This window comes from Octodon degus, unplaced genomic scaffold (assembly GCF_000260255.1).
Source record: "Octodon degus isolate 3935 unplaced genomic scaffold, OctDeg1.0 scaffold00045, whole genome shotgun sequence".
Lineage (NCBI taxonomy): Eukaryota > Metazoa > Chordata > Mammalia > Rodentia > Octodontidae > Octodon > Octodon degus.
Genome location: NW_004524621.1, coordinates 2,460,848 through 2,467,663, shown reverse-complemented (window position 1 = coordinate 2,467,663; position 6,816 = coordinate 2,460,848). Strand labels below are relative to the sequence as shown.

The following is a 6,816-nucleotide window of genomic DNA, read 5'->3' as shown; positions in this document are numbered from 1 at the left end:
AAGAAAGAAGAAAGAGTGTATCTAAAGGTACTAAAAAAAAAAACCTGTCAACTAAGAATTCTATGAAAATATCATTCAAGAATGAGGCAAAATAAAGACACTTTGGATAAAAGAAGACTAAGAGCTCATAGCCAGCAAACCTGTATTACAAAACAAGACTAAAGTGCTGAAAGAAGCTGAAAGAAAGAAGGTTCATCTTTCACAAAGCACCACAATGTGAAGCATCTGAGTAAATATAAAAGATTTTTCCCTTCTACTTTCTTTAAAATTAAGCCAGGCAGGGGCCAGTGAGATAGCACAGTGGACTAATACACCTGCTTAGGCAAGCACAGGGACCACAATTCAATCCCTGCACCACATGCTGAGCTAGCCCCACACCCAGGATGGGCTATGCCAGCCACAGAGTCCAGGCAGGAGGATGAAAGCCGGAGAATCACTATGAGTCTGAGCTGCATAATGAGACCCTGCAACAATCATATACATTAAAAAAAAAATTAAGCAGGGCATGGTGGCACACATCTGTAATCTCAGCACTTAGGAGGTTGAGGAAGGATCCTCATGAGCTCAAGGCCAGCCTGGGCTATATGAACAAGTTCAAGGCCAGGCTGAACTACATAATGAGACCCTGCTTTGAAAAAATTATATAGTAGAGGTGGTAATATGTGTAAATTTAACACCCATGGTGCATATAACATAACCTGTGGGAGGAAGGTAATGGACATGTGTGATGGTAGGTTGCTACATGCAATGTGTGGCATTGCTACATGACATGTTATACTTTCAATTTAGGGCTGTAAAATGTAAAGAATTTACATTATAACATAATAAAAAACAAAAATATAGTGCAAAGATGTATGAATAAAAATTGAAGAATAAATTAAATTCTAGAATATATCCAAATAACCTAAAGGAAAGTAAAAATATAAAACACAGGGAGAAAACATGGGACAAACAGGAAGCAAATCATAAAATTCAAAATCTAAGCTCAGCAATATTAACGATTACTTAAGTGCTAATGGAATAAATACTTAAACTGATAAGACATTATCAAACCAGATATGGTAGTGCACACCTGTAATCCCCACACCCTGGGAGACTGAAGTAGGAGGATTGCAAGTTCAAACCTAGCATGGACAATTTAGCAACTTGCCAAACCCTGTCTCAAAAGAAAAAGCAGGGGCTGGTGAGATGGCTCAGTGGTCTAAAGCACCTACTTAGAACAAGCTTAGCAAAGCACAGGGACCGCGGTTCAATCCCCCAGCCCCACATGCCAGCCAGTCCCGCCCCCTGGTGGGCTGAGCTGGCCACACACACACACACACACACACACACACACAAATAAATAAATAAATAAATAAATAAAATTTTAAAAAGAAAAAGAAAAAGCATCAGGACAAATCCTGAGGGCATTTCACTGACCTTCTCAGACCAAAAAGCTACAACTCTTGTTGCATAGGTCCTGCTTTACCTTGGTCTTAACCATCCAGTAGAAAAGTATGAAGATGAAATATAAGAAATAAAGCCATGCTGTTAAGTTGAGCTGTGGGGGACTCAGGTCAATAATTGCTGACATTTCCAGTTAAACAGAAGACCCAATGCTATTATGGGCTACTGGACTCTTTTAGAATATTTTGCTGAGTTTACACAACTATAATATTCAATAACGGAACTTAGAAAAAATGGGGCATACCGATGAATGTCCATTTTGTATCTGTGTATTCAAAGTGGTTAGGATAGATATATAGTTTCATTCTCTTAATGAATAGAATGATTTGTTCTAATGGTGTTTGTAAATAGGATCACAAGTCCGCATCTTGTACAGCAATTAACCACTAAGAAGAATATATGCAGTGTATTATTTGTTGAAACTGTACTTCCGATTTGATTTGAAACTATCTCATTGCTGTTTATCAATAAAACTTTGAAAAAAAAAAAAAGAAAAAAGGACTGGGGGTGTGACTTACTATGAAGCCCCTGGATTCAATCCTCAGCACCACAAAGGAAAGAAAGAAAAAAGAAAGAAGAAAGAAAAAGAAAGAAGAAAGAAAGAAAGAAAGAAAGAAAGAAAGAAAGAAAGAAAGAAAGAAAGAAAGAAAGAAAGAAAGAAAGAAAGAGGTGGAGGAGGTGGAAGAAGAAGAAAGAGACTATCAAATGAATAAAATGCAAAGATCAATCTTACTTCATTTCCAAAAGACACACTATAAAATAAAGACATGAGTGGGTTGAAAGTAAATGAACAAAGAAAGGTACAACACAAAAAGAGTGATAAGAAGACCATCCAGAGTGGCTTTACAAAGATATCAAGACAAAGAGTGTTAGCAGAGATAAAAAGAGGCATGTGATAAATGTAAGAGTTGGGTAGAGTGGTGCACACCTGCAATCCCCACAGTCAGGAGGCTGAGGCAAGAGGATTGACATGAGTTTGAGGCAAGCCTGGACTATACAGTGAGCTCAGGCTGAGCTGTATAAGAAGACCTGTCTCAAAAAAACAAACAAAAGGCATTTTTTTTAAAAAGTATTAGTATAAATTGCCTAATAACAGAGCTTTAAATGCATGCAGCATAAATTCATAGGATGAACAGAAGGAAAAGAAAATTCACAATCATTCTATAAATTGTAAAATAACAATGCAAAAAAACCTCTTTTGTTTCCCTCCCAGGGAATTTTACCTTTTTCAGCTGTATTAGAAGTAACACAGTTTAGCTCCTCCTACCACATTAACTCCTTATCGTTCATCTGTCTTCCCTTGTGGGCTTTTCCTTTCCTTCCCTTTGCTGGCTCACAAATCTCTTCAGTTTTCTCCAGCTCTGCTAACATAAATGTTCTGAATGTCTCTCCATTCCACTGTTTATCTTCCTGCTCATAATGCTCATCATTAAACCCATGACATGGCACAATCACAGGTGACATGTAGTCCCATCAAAACCCCTGGCTGTCTGCTCCAATTGCACTTAGCTCTTCCCAACCCCTGAAGTTCCCGTCTTTACTCTGCACCCTGACTCACGTGGCCCCCTGCCATGGACATTCTCATGCATCCCCTTTCCCACACTCCCTGCCCATAATGCCTGGATTTCTTGCAGCTTAGTTTAATTTTTTAATTTTAATTTTAATTTTTTTTTTTTTTTTTTTTTTTTTTTTTTTTTGTGGAACTGGGAATTGAACTCAGGCCCTTGTGCTTGCCAGGAAAGTGCTTATTCTACCAAGCCATCTCCCTGGCTCCCTAATGCCTGGATTTCTTGAGGATAGTTAAAAATATTTAACTTCACTACTACTGAGTGCCTCCCTCCAAGAAGTGGTGCTCAGCACTGGCAGAGCGTCCAGTGGACCAGGCAGCTCCCTGCTGGAGGTTTTCTCCAAATCAATCTTGGATCCAGCCCTGGGATTTCCTGGTCTAACAGCTTCCTGTGTGCTTATGACATGCAGCCAGGCTGGAGGCCGATGCCATTGTCACCCTGCTCTCTGTCCATCCCTCTTAGGTAAGGGCAGCTCCTCAGGGCCTGCTTGGCCCACAGAGAGACACCTCTATTGACTTCCGTGGGGTTAAAAGCAACATGGAGGTGAAGGGAGTAGGCTTCCTCTACTGGTTGACCCAGATCAATGTAAGGCTCCTTTGCAGAGAGGACTCCCCCTGGGGCATGGAGGGCCCCAAAGCCACCCAGTTTCCATCTTCAATCAATCCCTTCAGATCCTTTTTTAGGGATGCTTCCCATGTCTGGACCTCAGCACCCATCAGATGAGGGGCTGGAAGGACGGCTGCACCAGCCTCTTTACCACCAACCCTCTGTTGTCTCCAAAGCATCAGTTCCCTCCTACTGAGTCTCCTATTCTTTTATTCTTTTATTCTTTTTTTTATTTATTTATTTATTTATTTATTTATTTATTTATTTTTTTGGTGGAACCGGGGATTGAACTCAGGCCCTTGCGCTTGCCAGGGAAGCGCTTATTCCACTGAGCCATCTCCCCGGCCCTCCTATTCTTTTAGCAGCTCCTGTGACCCACATCTCAGGTTCTCATGTCTGACTTCCAGCCTCTGCTCTCTCACTCTTAACTTCTATTTCTCTGCTATATTTCCTGTTTGGTGTATTTCTCCCTCTGACCTCGAACCACAGTGTGGTGCTTTCTTGGGTTCTTTTCCATTGCTCATCTATCACAGCTTCACATTAGAAAATTCCAGCGTACCTTTCTATGCTCCAAATTCTTATCTTTGATGGTTCTTCTCATATTTCTCTAAGTCTACTTTTCTTAATAAGAGTGGGTTGGGGAGTGCTAAAAATTAAAGCCAGGGCCTTACAAATGCTAAGCAACAACCCTACTACTAAGCTACACAGCCAGTCCAGGTGCATTCCTCAGACAGGTTTGGGAAACACTGACAGGGCAGGAATAACTCTCTTGTCTGAACTAAAAGATCTCCTCATCCTAGAGCTAAAACATTTCTAGCTGGCCAAGTAGAAGCCACACTGTTACTGTAAGCTAAAGATATATTTCTGGGTTGAACAGCCCCTGTATTTCTAAAGTCAGTTCTCTGGGCCTACTCTGTGATTTTAGGGCTGTGACAGATCAGAAGTCCCCACCCAAGAGACTGGACTGGCTCTCTGAGTCACTTCCAGCTCCTGTACCTACAGGTGACAATGCAAGAGATGAGCAGAGATTGGGGGTAGCAGGAGGGGGCAGCCCAAGTGCTAGACAAGCCTAAGCAAGGGTCAAGTGCATGTGTGACAAGAAGGGTCCCACGTACCAGTGCAGTGCAGGATCCAAAAATCCACAGCAACAAACACAGCATAGAGCATCAGACCCTTTCCTGGTGGCAGGGTTGGAGGTCACCACCAAGATCTTCATGGAGACAGGGCTCCTGGGTGAGTATTCTACAATATTACTCTGGAGGAGGACTCACTGGGGCAAGGATGGCAGAGGTCCTGAGGGAATGCCAGCCCCATCGAAGAACAGTGGGCAGGGAAAAGGAAGTGACAATGCGCCTATGCATGTATGCTATTCTCAAAATTCCAACAGTTGAACAATCATATCAGAAGCAAGTATCAAAACTTTTGATCACAAGCAACATGGCTGCCTCTGAGCAAGACAGTAGTGTTGCAGCCGAGGCAGACCGGGAATTGGAGGAGCTTCTGGAAAGATGCCTTGTTCGCCTCCCAAGAGAAGTTTTTCCAGGAACTGTTCAACAGTGAGCTGGCTTCCCAAGCTACTGCAGAGTTTGAGAAGGCAATGCAAGAGTTGGCTGCGGAAGAGCCCCACCTGGTGGAGCAGTTCCAAAAGTTCTCAGAGGCTGCAGGGAGAGTGGGCAGTGATGTGACCTCCCAGCAAGAATTCACTACTTGCCTAAAGGAGATATTAAGTGGACTAGCCAAAAATGCCACTGACCTTCAGAACTCAGGCATGTCAGATGAGGAGCTGAACAAGGCCATGGAAGGGCTGGGCATGGATGAAGGGGATGGAGAAGGAAACATCCCACCATCATGCAGAGTATCATGCAGAACCTACTGTCCAAGGATGTGCTATACCCATCACTGAAGGAGATCATGGAGAAGTATCCAGAATGGTTACAGAGTCACTGAGAATCTCTACCTCCAGAGCAATTTGAAAAATATCAGGAGCAGCATAATGTCATGGGCAAAATATGTGAGCAGTTTGAAGCTGAGACCCCCACAGAGAGAGAGGCTGCTCAGAAGGCATGTTTTGAGATGATGCTAGATCTTATGCAGCAGCTACAGGATTTGGGCCATCCTCCAAAAGAGCTGGCTGGGGAGATGCCTTCTGGCCTCAACTTTGACCTGGCCTCAAGATGCCCTCAATCTGTCAGGCCCACCAGGTGCTACTAGTGAACAGTGTCTGATCATGTGAAACACACAACACTGTTTCTTCCCTGAGTCTCAGCCATGAGGAACATATGGAGTCTGCAGAGCCATTGGGAATGGAGACAGGACTGTCATGTGCAAGAGTGATCTGCCTACTGTCCTCTAACATCCCATTCAAGACTGTGCCATACAAGCTGAAGCTTTTCCTCTGTCTTTCTAGGAATATGATCTGTTCTGCAGGCTGTTTGTATGAACCCTCTTCCATTGTGGTTTCTGCTGCTAGCAAAAGCCCAGCTTCCTGCCAGGTGAAAGATGGCATCCCTTTTGGGGCATGCACCTTCTTCCCTCTCCCAAAATAATGTTATATATGGCAAAAAAAACCCTTTTGATCACAAGTCACTTTGGGCTGGTGGGAATGTAGACTGGTGCAACCATTATGGAAATCAGTGTGGAGACTCCTTAGAAAACTTAGACTGGAAATCCCATTTAAACCAGCTGTTCCTCTACTGAGAATTTTCCTGGAGGATCTGAAAACATCATATCATAGGGATATATGTGTGCCTATGTTTATAACAGCACAATTTGTGATAGCCATATCTTGGAAACAACCAAGATGCCCATCACCTGAGGAATGGTTGAAAAAGATGTGGTATTTTTATAGAATGGAGTATTACTCAGCTATAAAGAATGATAAACTCAGAGCCTTTATATTGAAGTGGATGCCACTTGAAGATATACTCATAAGTGAAATAAACCAGACACACATGTATAAATATCACATAGTTTCCCTAGTATAAGAACTCAAAAGAAGAAATAAAAATAGAAAGATATAATACAAGTAAAAGGAAAGCAGGAACTCGAGGACTAACTAATTAAGAGAGGGAAAGGAGAAGAGCTAGGAAACATGACAGTGACAAGCCATACACTTATATGTAGAAGATGGGCAAGGCAATGATCCTGAGAATCTCCAGAAGATTTTTGAATCTAGCAGTTAATTGGAAAGATTCTC

General features: G+C 42.3%; 1 protein-coding gene and 1 pseudogene across 1 annotated transcript in view; one reads left to right on the top strand and one right to left on the bottom strand.

Annotated features, from left to right (window-relative positions):
• The window catches only part of LOC101592417 (SH3 domain-binding glutamic acid-rich protein), a 58,174-nt gene that overhangs the window by 14,332 nt on the left and 37,026 nt on the right, over positions 1–6,816 (bottom strand). The gene's annotated exons all lie outside the window — the stretch shown is intronic.
• Positions 5,058–5,853, top strand: LOC101591514 (annotated as a pseudogene).